Source organism: Cryptomeria japonica, chromosome 3, assembly GCF_030272615.1.
Source record: "Cryptomeria japonica chromosome 3, Sugi_1.0, whole genome shotgun sequence".
In the NCBI taxonomy this organism is placed as follows: domain Eukaryota; kingdom Viridiplantae; phylum Streptophyta; class Pinopsida; order Cupressales; family Cupressaceae; genus Cryptomeria; species Cryptomeria japonica.
The window spans coordinates 573,571,523-573,586,935 of NC_081407.1; positions in this window are offsets into that span (position 1 = coordinate 573,571,523).

Here is a 15,413-nt window from a genome sequence, read left to right on the forward strand (position 1 = left end):
GTCTGGGAGTCTCATCTACAGTTTATTAGCTTAGCTTTTCACTTTTATCCCTTGGCTCACCTTAGGGCCAGCTTGAGTGAGGTAGCGACGGATTCATTTGTCCTTTGAGATTTATCATCTTGGAGGTGACAAATCCCCTCCTCTACAATTTATGCTTTTTGTTTCTCCCTAATCCCTCATAGGAATCATAATTATGTACAATATGTGTATTCATTTCTTATGCATGCCTCCTAGATGAGCATGATGTCTATACGACTCTATGCGGTCTTGCTTGCTTGTAATTTCTAGTGCTTATCAAAATATTAGAGATTGTTTTCCTTATATAAATGAGCATGCTATGGAATGGAAGAAAATTGTGTGTGTTGTCTTATCTAATGTTATGTTCATAGGATTAGTTTGTTACATGAATTTTTTATATTTATTTGGAATAGGAAACATTGTATCATGATGCTTTGTACTTGTAAAAGAGATTGTGTACCCTTATGTTATGTATCTTCATGTATTTGTTGAAGTAACTGAAAAGGGAATATGTTGTAGTAGTTTAGGAGGAGTCCTCATTGTACATTTATTGATGTATTGGGTATTCACTAGGTAATGTTAGATTATGAGTTCTATGTGGAAAAAGAAACAGTTTGTTTCATGCATTTGCATTGTATTTTAGATTGTTTCATTGGCCTTTTTATGAATAGAAAAATGGAGTGTTTGTATTATGCGTAGACCATGGTGTGGAATTGAAAAACTTGTATGGGATGCACCTAAATAAGGAAATGGTAGTCTAAGGATGCCCTCCTCTTTTTGTTATTATTCTATGTTAAAGTAAGAAAGATAAGTAGCGAAGCATGGGTACCAATGGAACTATCGAATGTTCATATATGTGTGTGACTTTGCAGTTAAAAAAATATTGTTTGAATAAATCATATTTTTCAATAAGGACTTGATATTTCTAGCTACATTTATAATGTTACGAGACCTCATGAGAAGTTGAATTGTATATCTTAGAAAATGATGTGAATAGCTGCATAGTACGATAAATGTGACATGCTTAGGAATTTGAAATTACTCATGCATAAATTCTTGTGTGCATACATGAGTTGATTAGTAGTGTTATTCCTCCTTCTCCTCTGCATTTGGGAAAAGTGTTATAGTGCTTAGGATTTTATTGATAATGAGTAGGAGCTTTGGATATTCATTATCGAAATATGGTATTGCATAAACATTAAAGGAAAAGTTTGGATAAAATGAAATTGTTTGAGTTCGAGACTTGTGAATTGTATTCATGATTTTTTTAGGGAAGAGTTGATTAGATATAATCTCTGTTTTACATAAATAGTGTAGGCAGTCCTTATAGACTAGCAAGTTAAATGATAAAGTTATAATATGTGTGAGGAATGAAGTAAAACTTGTGCATTGTATATATAGAAAATTTTAAATTATACCATCATGTCTTTATTTAGTTTGGCAAGATAAAAGTCCTAGTCTTGAGTAGGAGCTGTGTGTTTGATGAAATGTCCTACTTGATCAAATGGATGGTTTAAGACATGATGTTATCTCCTTATCCTATTCGAAGAAAGTGTTTGTCACATACATTCTAGTTGGATGAATTGCTGGGTAATGTATGAAGTGTATTATGTTTCTTGCTTGCTAAGAATGCTTAGTTTGAAAATGATTATAATTAAGAGATGATGGGAGATGAGATCGAATAAAGTAATATAGGTATGAAGTCGAATTTGTGTGTGACATTGAATGAAAGTTAAGTGGTGGCAAGTAAGGCTAGGATATCAAGTTTTATGCTTAACATGTAGGGAAATGATCATAGGTGGTTGAAGTAAAAATATGATATTAAATTTTACTCTAAGTGATGAAATTTAATTGTTATGAGTATTTAGTTAGAGTAAATATATGATTGATCAAATGTTTAACGATATTATGAAGAACCTTCTATTCATCTGCTTACTATGTATTGGGCATTGAGATGGTGTATGCACGTTGAAGTATATCATCAGGTGATTGATTGAAATTATAACATTTGTTTCTATTATAACTCGGGAAATGTGATCATTTATAGAAAGGATATCTTGAACTTTAATCATGTATGAGTGTATTGCTTGTGTGTAAGAGACACTTTATTTCCTCCTTGCATATATTATTTTTCATAAAGGATACTTGTCTAGGTTATCGCAAAAGATTGTATTGCATTAAAATGATTAAGGAATATGGACATATAAATAAAATTATGATTTTAAATGTTGGTGTGCACTCTATAACACATTCAGAGCATTGTACCCTTGGGTTTTGTGTAGCGGTTACTCCCTTTTGGTGTGACTGATATTGGTCACCTCGTGATGTAGAATTGGATAAGCTGGTTATATTGTCTTGAGTTATTTTTTGATTTTGTGAAGTATCGTTGGAGTTAATTTGATTTTGAATCTCTTGTTTTAGGACCGGCCACTAATTTCTTCTTCTTTTTGTTTTGTTCTTATGGTGGAACTTGTCACACTTTATTGCTTGATTGATTTCGCTAGCAATTTTTCTTTCTTTTTGTGATTTAATAATTGGCTTTGAGGATCTTTGCTTTTTACTTCCCTTTTGTTGTCCATGCTGGTCATTTTGTATGTTGAGTGTTGCGGGCCCTTGTTTTATGTCACTGTTGTCTCTATAATGTTCACTTAGAACCTCTGATAGTGTGTGCAAGGGAGGACACCACAGAGAAGTGCACTAGCTTTAATGAACAATTAGGTAATGCTAGTATCAATTGAGTAAATGAAACATGTTAATGGGATGAAATATATTGGTGACTTGTTAGATTTATGAAAGCTAGTTAGAAGTGCAATCAAATTGAGGAATTTGTAAGTAGATAAAAGTATAGGAAAATATTGATTTGATATCTTCATTGAGTGTTTATGTATATATATCATGCAAAGTGAGTGACTTAGAATGCCTTTGAATGATTGATTGGATGATAGATCTGTAGATGCTTGCATCAAACTAGCATAGCGAAAGTGTGGTAGGGACTGAGAAGTCCGATTTCTGCAAATCTTGCTTTCCTTTGAGATTTATAGAATGTAGATTTCTAGTAAATGCGAGATTCTCTTGATTTTATTTAGTTTTGAATGAAGTTTATTCAAAATTTCCTCATAAAAGAGTATGGAATATGGCTTCTTAAGGACGTTCTTATGTGTAGAAACTTGCATAAAACGTAAATTTGCCTTTTTAATTTCATTCAACTAGATGATTAAAAGTGTTGTCATGCTTGAATGATGTGAGTTGTTGTGATTTCTACTTATAGATGCTAACCCAGATACAAGAATTATAGTTTTAATCTTTCAAAATATGGTTAAATAAAGCTCTCTTAAAGATATTTCAATGATTTATCGTGCTTATTGTAACCAGTAAGAGTTTTGAGACTTGTTTTTATCTCATGTGAAGCATATTTACTTGGATAATTGAAGCATGGAAAGGAAACTTTTTGTAATCATTACCTTACTTGAGCTAGAAAATGTTTGGATTAATAAGTTTTGTGTTGATGTGTGTATTTTTTCAACTTAACCCTTGGCGACTTCCAAGAGTAATTCGAGCCCAAGGGGGGGAGGATGTAGTGCCTCTCCTAGACTTGCATTTTGATTTACATATTGATAGACCTAATTAGACATATGGTTGATGTTTAGATGGTTATTATGACTCTATTGCTATCTTAGATGGTATCGTTGATGTCAGTACTCTATATGGATTTATGCTATTTGATATGACTCATCATGTTGGGAGATTCATACGATTGATGACACTAGACATACTATATGATATATGATATTTGGTGGTTCTTGTGGATGCTAGTACATAGAATAACCTTGATTGATGGATTCATATGATCCATGGATTTATATGTGATCATTATTCATGTGGATTATATGACTTATGATGACATGATGGTACTAACCCTATTTCTTGACTATGATTATATGGGATGCTTGATGATTTATTTTGTGATTGTCTTCATGAGTAGAGACGATGTCATATCACTCATTGCAAGCATGATATGTCATCACGATTCTCTATAACTTGCCTATTTATTATGATGTATATGTATTGTATATGTTGTGTTTAGTGTTTGATGTAAGTTTGCCGACACCAGACATCGACTTCACCTGGCTTCACAGGTTTGAGTGTGTCTTTATCCCAATAACAAGTTGTCAGAGATGACATAGTTTCCCTCACATACTCTAGGTCTAAGTTGTGTACCTGGTTGATTGTGCCACGATGCAAGTTGAGGTTAGAGTCTTGTGTTGTGTTTATTCTCTTGGCGTAAGTTGTTTTGAGTTTATAAATATTCCCGGTTAGAGTTGTGTGATCATTCATTTATTTGATATTTATCTTTAATTGATTTAACAATATTTGATTTAATTTATTATTTGATTTACTCGTTAATTGAGGTTTAATTATTTATTGTTTATTTACGTATGTGATTGATTTATTATTTATTAATTATTTATTTAGTTATTTGATTATTGTTTAATCAATTTAATTTAATTTATTGATTTATTATTTATTTATTTAATTAATATCTATTTGCTTTTATTATTATTATTATTATTATTTTGATAGGTAATTGGCCGAAGCCTGAATAGCTTTTGACTGGAGCTATGAACCAATGGGGACACAATAGGGGGCCCCATCCCCATTACAGATCTTTGAATTATTATTATTATTATTATTATTATTATTATTATTATTATTATTATTATTATTATTATTATGTTTGATTAGATTGACCTTCCCCATCCCATGGAAGGCCAAGAGTCACAACTTAGAATTCCAATTTAGATGTCCCTATTGGGAATTGAACTTGGGTCTCCACAATGAGAACCCAATGTTTTAACCAGTTAAGCTCAACCCCTTGGACAATTTGCTTTAATTATTAGATTCCATGGAATTGTTATTTAATGGGATTCATATTTAAATTTATATTTAATTTTATTTGATGGCTTTATTATTAATATTTATTTATAAATATTTATTACTAGGTAAGTAATGATTTTGTGTGGAGGATAATCATTAATTGATTGAGTAGATAAAATTACCCATGTTTATTAAGTTGCTTGGAGATGTATTTTTACATTTTTAATTAATCTTGATATAACTTACCTACCCTCCTATTTTATTGGTTGGATAAAAAGGTAGGTGAATTATATATATATATATATATATATATATATATATATATATATAATTCACCTACCTTTTTATCCAACCAATAAAATAGGAGGGTAGGTAAGTTATATCAAGATTAATTAAAAATGTAAAAATACATCTCCAAGCAACTTAATAAACATGGGTAATTTTATCTACTCAATCAATTAATGATTATCCTCCACACAAATATATATATATATATATATATATATATATATATATATATATATATATATATATATATATATATATATATATATATATATATATATATATATATATATATTTGCCCTTGTTTATGTGTGGGGTAGGTATAATATATACTTTTTAGAATATTGTGATTGGTCGGCCTTGATTAAGGTTTTTGGAGTTTAATTTTTGTATTTAATCAACTTCTTCATTCACGTGGGTTGGATTTTTTGGATACCTTTGGAGATCTGGTTTTGGGAGCTTTTGCTTGGCTTTGAAATCGAATTGTCAAAAGATTTTTGCTGGATTGGGAGTCTCTACTTTAGATTTCATTTTCATTTCTTCTTTTTTCAGGTTGGCTTCGTTTCCCCTGTACTTGGTATTTGTTTCGGAAAAGATTGTTTTTTAGTGTTTTGAAAATATTGTTTGGGGATTTCAAAATAGATTTCAATCGTTTATTTTTATCAAAAAATTATAATGAAGGAGGTTGAAATGGTCTGCATTTGATTGGAAAAAAATTTGAGTTATGCATTGCTTGGTATGGGGAATGGATTCCCGGTTTGGTCTGAGTATTTTAAATGATGTTTTAGGCTTGGTATTTGTTTTGTTGAAGGTTTATTTACCTTGCATAATCTATTTTAGAGTTTACTATGTTTTGGTTCCATTTGGATCAGATGTAAGGGAAGGGATGCGACTACAACTCTTCTTGTGTAATGTTTTTGTCATTAGGAGTGTATATTCTTGTACATTTGATTTAATTTAACTAGTGGGAACCCTATTATGCATTCTAGATGTTTTTTCATGAGTTTTGAGTTGGATTTGGGTCATTTGGAGGTTTGTGCCCGAATCTGGGCGAAGTTGCTTAACCCTAACTCCCATTTCTCGTGACTGTGACCCCTGATACAAAAGTGCCAAATCAGGAGACAAAAGTGCTACTTTGGGCTATAATAGTGCCAAAGTAAGTGACAATAGCACTAAAATAAGTTCAATATAGTTTGGGGCTTGGGTTGAGCTTCCTAGTTGGGTTTCATTGTTGGTTTTCACTCCCAGAGGCTAGGTCTTGCATTGTTGATGATTTTTGGGCACTGTTCTATAATTTTATGATGTGTTTGAATCCTATTTGGCCTCAGCAAGTATTTTGGTACTTGACTGTTGAGGTTTGGAAAGTTGCTCCGACAAGAGGAATGCATTCCTTGTTGTTGAGGATGAATATGTGCAGCTCCAACGAGAGGATATGTGCGCCTCGCTATTGAGGATTTATGTGGTATCAATGGATTCATATTTGTGCCCTTTTTATGTGTTTATGTTGCCATCGAGGATCTCTTTATTGTTGCTTTATGTGGTTTTGAGCTTATGGCACACTTATGGCACAATTTAGGTCATATGACATTTGTTGTATGTTCATTGTATCCCTCATGATTCAGTTTGCAATAGTGTTGTAATTAGTTTTGGATGTCTTCCTTGAGGAGCCTCATGTTTTCATTGTGATGTACTTTGTTATGTGCCACCCTATGGTTTTGGTTCATGGTAGGGAGAGTGGGCTATTGCATGTGTGGACTAGGGTCTTGAGCATTAGATCTCTAGGACTTATTGGAACCACACGAAGAGTTTATTTGTAATTGAAAGTGATTGTCTTAATAATTGATTATTGGGTTTGGGTATATAGGAATTCACTAAACTAGATAATAATTGGTTTTATGGCCCCACCTCATGTCCCTGGAAGCGTGCGCGCTCAAGATGAGCTTGGGAAGACCATTGGAGTGGTAAACCGGTCTCCCTTGAATAGCTCCAAGGTTGACTTGGTTCCACATGTCTATCAGGGTGTGGCTTGGCCCCTTCTATTGTGAGGATAGAATGTGATGACGCTCTAGCCCTACATGTGTCCATTATCCATATGCCTATATTGATTATTATGCCTCTGGAAGCTTTATTTATTTAATTAGCCCCGTGATGTGTTTTGCATGTCATGTTTGTATTGAAGTCTTGTGGTGTCATGTTGCATCCTATGGTTGTTAGGTATCAACTTAGGTCTTGAGGGTGAGTTGGAACCTTATGTCATCTCCTAGCACAGGGGGTGGTTCCTTATTGGTTCCACATGGTCAAGGACTCAGGTGGTTTGATGCCTTCTACCATTGGGATATTCTTCTTGGATGCTAGGGTGCATGGATTTGGATCTATAGTATCTCATCATGTGCTTGAATTCTTGAGCTTACCTATGTAATTAGAATTGTTATCATGTGTTATGAAAGATGCAAAAGTAAAGAAGACTGTAATCAGTGTGTTGAGAACATGTATTATAGAACATGTAGCAGGATGATTTCTGAATGAAATGTATTGCAAAAGATGGCTATAAATGGATATTCTATTGATGATGTTACTCTTATTTAGAAAGGAATTAAATGATTAAGAGAATGAATGTTGTCTTGTATATATCCTATGGGTGGTAGTGATTATGTTAATTACCATACATGCCTTGATTTGAAAGATGTTAATCTCCAATGTTAGTTACCTTGAGATATGGAAATAAATGAATGGATGTAATTTTTATGGATTGGATGACTTTTCAATAAGCGATTATCGTATGGTGTTGATTTCTATGTATTGGCAATTGGCCTCTTGTCCTCAATCCTTCATTCAATCCTTTTAGGGAAGAATACATTAGAAGATTTGGTCACTTGGTTGAAGATTATTGAAGGAATGGTTGTTGGGTCAATTTGGTTCAGAGTAGTATGGAGCTTCTCCCATTGCAAATTCTCCTGAATTTGACCTTTGTGGTTTAATCAGATGATTTGATGGTGTGGAAAGCTGATCCTTTTGGTAATTTTTTGGTTTCTTCAACTTTTTCTATAATGTTTCTAAATCATATCTCTTCTAGCCCTGTTTGGTCCAAGGCTTGGATCAAAAACCTTACCCCTAAGGTCAATATTATTTCATGGATCCTCTTACAAAACAAAATTCTGACTACTGACAACCTATGTAAGAGAGGATTTTAACTTCCCAATATTTGCATCCTCTACATGGTTGATGCTGAATCTATCCCCCATCTCTTCATACACTGCCCCTTTGGTTAGGAAATTTGGGAGAGAATGCTTCAACTTTGGGATCTTTGCTAGGTCTTCTTTCTACTATGTTATATTTGTTCAGTCAATGGAGAGCTCCTAGTAATGATCAAGTTATCAAAATACTTTGGTCTTATTCTCTTCCACACCTTGTTTGAGATATATGGAAAGAGAGGAATATCCAGATATTCAGAGACTCTGCCTTATCTACTAAAATTGCCTTTCAAAAAATTCATAGGGCTATAAAAGAAAAATTTAATTGTCTCAATGGTGCCCATTTGAGAAAGGAGATTCAAAGTTGTACTGACTATGATTAAAAGGTTGCAAATGCTTGGCAAATTCAGGTGGATATCTCCAGAGTCTTTAAGTTGATAAGAAAACCCCGTGATGGGACTTATTGGCTTGTTCCTACTATGGGATGGTTCAAAATTAATTTTGATGGGGCGACGAAGGGAAATCCGGGTTTGGCTGGGTGTGGGGGAATGATTAGGGATAGTAATGGCGTTTATTTCTCAGTTATGGCACTCCCCTTGGGTATCCAGACTAACCACATTATCGAAGCCATAGGAGCCTATCAAACCCTCTTGACTGCCAAACAAATGAATTGTGCTAAGGTATGTATTGAAGGGGACTATAAAAATATTTTCCAATTTCTTTAAAAAAAGTAATTCCCTCTTGGAATATTTTTAATTGGATAAATTTATCTCATTCAATTATCAATTATTTTGAAGAATGTCAAATTTCTCATACTTATAGAGAGAACAATAAGGTGGTGGACTATTTTTCCAACCTAGGAGTTAAAGCCCATGAAAAGCTAATTTGGTGGAAAGGGGAAAAATTAAATGATGAAGTGAGGGGGTTAAATAGGTTGAATAACCTTGCTAGCCGAGAAGCTAAGTTGCAATGATTATTGTTATGATTTTTAAATCGCCCTTGTGATTTTTTGTAATTAGAATTAATCATGTGTGGCATGTGAATGAAATTTCTTGGGAGATTATAAGTAATTTCTATTCTAGAGCCTTCTTCCCGCACACTTTCTGGGTATGTTTGGGATCAATACACACTCATGAACAAATTGGTACCAATTTCTGGTTGAAGAATTGTAATGGTTTGGCTATTCATAGACTGGTTTTCGAGAACAGTGGTTGTGATAAAATGGGGGGAGATTTGAAGCATTTGGAGCCCATGGATTGTACATCACTGAGAAAAAATCAAACTATTTGGAGAAAGGCGGCTTTACTATTTACATTGAGAAGTTACATGGGTGAAAGCTAAGGTTACTAAAGGTTTTGTCAAAAACTATAATAAGGGCTCTGTCAACCTTCTTGGTAGAGATATCGTCATCAATGAGGATCTTATTGCAGAGGTCACTAGACTTTCTATTGATGGTGCCAAGTTCTATAAAGATAGGAAGTTTTCTAAGAATACGGTTAAACTCTTCCCTAAGAAGGAGAAGGAGAGAAAAAAACTAGTGAGAGACAGGACTACTAGCTATAACACTATGAAGATCAAGTCCATAAGGGGTGTTGTTCTGAAGGTGATTATGGAGTATGTCACCCTTGATGGGAGGTGCACCAGAGCCTTTGCCTACCATTTTTCTCTCTTCAACCATTTTTTGCATAGGGTGAGAATTTTTTTCTTTTTTTTTCTTGTGAGATCTTTAAATACTAGCATTGTTGATCATAAGAAGGATCCTGTCAACAACCCTATTTTGCATGAAGGTCTCATCCTTCTTATCTTTTATCATGTAAAATCTCTATCGCCTATGACTCCCCCCCCTCCCCATGAGGTTAATTCTAATATGGAGGACTCTTAGTCTTTGGAGGATGAATACCATACTGAGACTGAGGATGAAGGATTCATTCCCTCTTCGGCCACTCCCAAAAATAAGGGGAAAGCTTGCGTTGTTAAGAGAACTAAATCTAAAAACCCTCGAATATCTTGCTCCCCTTTATTCATAAGATTTATCCTAACTTTGTTGGTGCTTCAGTTGATAATCTTCATAGCCAGGGTAAGAGTTCTTCTCCCTATACTTCTAGTGAGTCCCTTCCTGATCAGAAAATTGAGAATTGCCAGCCATTTCCAAGCTCTCCTGAACCATCTTCACATTTGCTTTGTTATAATAAGGAGTGTGTTAATGATGTTCTTGCTTTGGCTAGAAATGGGGCCGTGGATACTTTTAAGATTTTTAAATAGATTTTTCATGAGGTTAAGGACATCCAACTTAAATAAAGAGCTGGTAGCAACAATTTGGAAATTGTCAAAAAAAAGGTCAAGTAGATGGAGAAAGTGCAGGTGTCAGAGGAGATGACCCCCATATCTGAGAAGGATATGGCCTCTATCATAGAATGTCTTAAAACTACCATGGAGGATTTTGACAATTTCAAGAAGAGTTATGAAGTTAGGATGGAAACTCGACAAAATGAAAATGCTAAAATCAAGGAATCCATCAAGATGGTTGTTAAAACTAGTTGTGGGTGATTGCCTCCACTATGGAAAGCTTTAAGAATATGATTAGCATCTTTGCAGAGTGGTTCTAGCTGAAGGATGTGGTGGATGTGGATGCTCATACTTAATAGGATACTTCTTCTGGACCCAGCAAAAGCACCAGAGATACATTGAAGAGAAAGGAAGTTGCACCTCCTCCTGACTTTTAGAAGCTCAAGAAGATCACTGACATAATGATCATGATTGAAAAAGAGATGGAAGAGTCCATGAAATTGTCGGACTAGGGTTGTTGCACTAGTGCTAGTTCTCTACTGGCTTTTTTGTGTCTTGTGTTCTTTGCTTTCTCCTATTTTTGTTTTTAGCTTTGTCTGGTCTTTTCCCATTTGATGAAATGTGATTAATTTCTATTATGGGGTTGTTCAATTTTTGTGCTCTTTTTTGGCTTAATTTCTTGTTAAGACTTCACTGAGCTTTAATACTATTAAAGGGTTTCAGGTCCCTTCAAAACCTATTTTTTCCTTAATCAAAAACCTTAGAAGTAATCCTTAACTAAAATTTCTCATTTGAACATAATTTAATTGTATCCATAAACTTATTTGTAACCTTGTTTGATCTCTAATCATACTAAACTCAAATCCTCATCTAACCCTAACCCTAATCTATTCCAAAACTTGATTTTAATTGAACTCTAATCCTAACTTAACCCTAACTCTAATGCAATAGAATCATAATTCTAATTAAACTCCAATCCTAACCCTAACTAGAGTTAAACCCTTACCATAATCAAATCATAATAGAGATTGAACCCCAACTCTAATTAGCTATATTCTTAACCCTTAACCATAACCATAATGTAGTTGAATTGTAACCCTAATTTTAACCCTATTTAAACACTAATACTAACCCTAACTATAATTAAAACCTTACTTTAATCAAATTTGTAACCTTGAAAATATCCCTAATCTAGATCTTATTTAACCCTAACCTTAATTGAACCTCTATGCTAACATAACCATAATCCTAACTATTGAGCTTAAACATAGCCTTAAAATCAAGCTTTATTATATAATCCTAACCCTCACAACATATTTTATCCTTAAGCCCTAGCTCCATTTGAATCCTAAAACTAACTTTAACTCTAATTAAACCCTAAATGTATTGTAATACTAACAATATTCTTCATTAATCCATAACCCTAACCCTAGAAGTAATTATAATTGAACCCCAACCCCTACCCCAAGTATTATACTATAATAATAACCCTAATTGTAGTGTAATCTTAACCCTAAACCTAATCTTACCATAATTGAAACCTAATCAAAACCTAAACCTAATCTTAACTGTAACCATAGAATGAAACCCTTACTCTAATCCTAATCTAATATAGCCCAAACCCTAATACCAATTGAACTTAATTGACCTCTGATAACAATTCAACCCTAAACCATATGCAATTGAATCAATATCCTAATTCTAACCCTAATTGAACTCTAGCACTGACTATAATTAAACCCTTATGATAACCTAACCCTAAATTTAATCCTAACCATAATTGAACACCATCTTGAACCTCAACCCTAAATCCAACCTAACTCTGACCCTATCCCTAATCTAAACCTAATTAAACCCCAACCACAATTGAATCTTTATGCTATAATAACTAATAACTGTAATTAAACCTTAACTCTAACCTTGAAACCAAGACTTATTACAAAACCCTAACATTAACACCATGCTCTATCCTAAACCATAATTTAATTATTATACTAAACCTAATTGAACCTTAGCTCTAACCCTAACACTAATTCTAATTTAACCTCAATTGTTACCCGAAGCATTATCCTAGAATAATAACCCTAATTGTAGCCTAACCTTAACCCTAAATTTAATTTTTTAATAATTGAAACCTAACCATAATAAAACCCTAAACTTAACTCTAAACCTAGAATTAAACCCTACCTCCAATTGGAATTCCAATCAAACCATAATCAACCCTAACCATAAGATAACCATGATCTAACCATAATTAAATCATACAATCAAACCCTATCTCTATCCAAAACCCTTATCAAACCATATTGTAGAGGAGGAAATTTGTCACCTCAAAGATGACGAATCCAAGAGAACAAATTGTTCCTCCAGTACCTCTTCTATACTAGTGTTAAGGGTAAGATAGAGGATATTAGATGATAAAACCAAGATGACCAAGGATGGATGGGCTCCCAGACAGCACTGACAAGTCTCTGTGGACATGATGAGTGTGTGTCCAGAGGAATACAACACGATGTGTTGGCATCCTGTATGGATAGAAATAGAGAGTTGTACAGAGAGACGCATAGTGTTCATACAGATATGCAGAAAACCAAAACTAAGATATAAAGATACTATATGTAATTATGTTTGGCATGTTGCAGTGTGACTGAAACTAGCATATGTACCTTAAATTTTAATTTAATCTATATAAAATTCGCCCAGATATATCCTTCTCGAGGTGCCTATTTGTCAATTTAGGGTGTAAAATTGATTAAAAAGGTGCCTTGAGAAGGATATCTCTCGGTGAATTTAATATAGATTAAATTAAAATTTAAGATATTTATGCTAGTTCAATTAATTGAATTTAAGTGTTTACATTTTTCCCCTCTTCGCAGCGCCACTTGTTGGAATCCAAGAACACTGAGGGGGGGGGGGGGGGTGAATCAACATTCTACCGATAAAACAAATTCTGAACTTAGTGCTTATGAAGTAGTTAACTAATAAATAAAATTAAAGTGCATAAACCAAATAACACATAAAGAAGCACAACCATAACACCAAGATTTATATGTGGAAAACCTTGCAAAGGGAAAAACCACGGTAGGGGTGATACCCATAATATCTATATACTTGATCAAGGTATACAAATATTACATAGAGGGGATTGCACATGCAATCAGGTTCATTGCCTAGAGCTAACTGCTCAAATGGAAGTCTCACTAACTTACACAACATTACATAATGATTACAAACAAAAAAGAACTCATAAAGTGCATCTGACCATGTTGAATAAGTTCTGGTTTAAGCTCTATTAACCCTCTTTGTGTACCGGTTTACTGTTACTCTGTTCTACCCTGTTCTGCTACCGGTTGAGACTGTGCACGTGAAAATGTACATAAAAGATTTCTTTCGCTGACCAAAAAGCATACCATCAATTTCTAACCAATTCACAATCAAAATCACATTCCAACTGATATCCAATCCATCACTAAAAGATCTCCTTAAATACCCTTTTAACTTGTTGAACATGTCAGCCTTAATGAAGAATTATAACATGTCGACTGTCGGATCACAAGGTATATCATGCATAATCCTGATAACCATGTCAGCTGTCACACGCTATCAAAAATTACTCAACATAAATTATTAAGGTCACAAGATATCTTAGTCAGGTCCTAGACTTAACTGGGTTCCAAATGCACGTTACTAGGAACAAGACTATCCGGTTGTGTGTAGTTTATACCAATTGACCAAATCAAAGAAAAATGATAAATCAATGAATCCCGATGGAAAATATTTACACCTGAAGATGAGTTGCCATCAGTAAAAACACTAAATGCAAAATGCGTTATTGGATGAGTGTCAATTGCCAACAACCTTTCCCTTTGGCATTGATGGCAACACTCATGTGAAAATTGATACCATCCCTGAATCTGCCTCTGAATCTGCTCCTCTTGAGCTATACACTCCTTCTATATACATTTGATATACTCCCCCTAAGTTATAAATACATTTTTCAATGTATTCCTCCCCCTTTGACATCAATGGTAAAGTGGGGTGCCCACAGAGAATTTTGTACAGATATATACACATGTCGGTTCTATACAAGTTTCAAAATATCAACATATGCATAGTCTTCAAAAATGAGAAGTGTCCCATCCTTTCTTAAGAGAGTCAAGAATGGAGGTGAATCCATTCAAGAGACTGGCTTAGTATTCAATTGCCTCTAATTCTGTGGGATCATCCTTTTGCACGTTAGAGATACATTCAGTCTTATGAAATAATAAGTTATCCAGTTGGGGACCTATGAAATTTTGGAGCTCATTTTCTCGCTTTATTATGTTGTCCCTTTCCTTCTCTAATTTCAAAATTTGTTCCATGATGCAAAAAAATTGGACCATCCAAAGAACTGGTTAGATTAACTGTCGGGTTATAAGAATTAGAAATTCGAATCTAATTATTCCTACAGTCTGAGATTTGCTTGTCTATGGAGGTTGTAAGCTTTGCAAAATCTAGACAAGTCTTATAAACTTTTCCTCCTTCCGCCAATTTTGTATCAATGGATTGTAATAAATTTGAAGTTTACCATTCTCATATGCAATAAGTTGCAAAAATGTTTGTTTCTGGGCTTCAACAAATTTGTCCTTAGCCCCAGTTATTGAAATCTTGAGCAAAGAAACATAATGCTTAGGAATAAAATTAATTATTTCTTGTAATTTACCAGATGAGATTGCGCTCTCCTGTGCCTAGAAATTAGGTACCAATCGGTTCAAAACT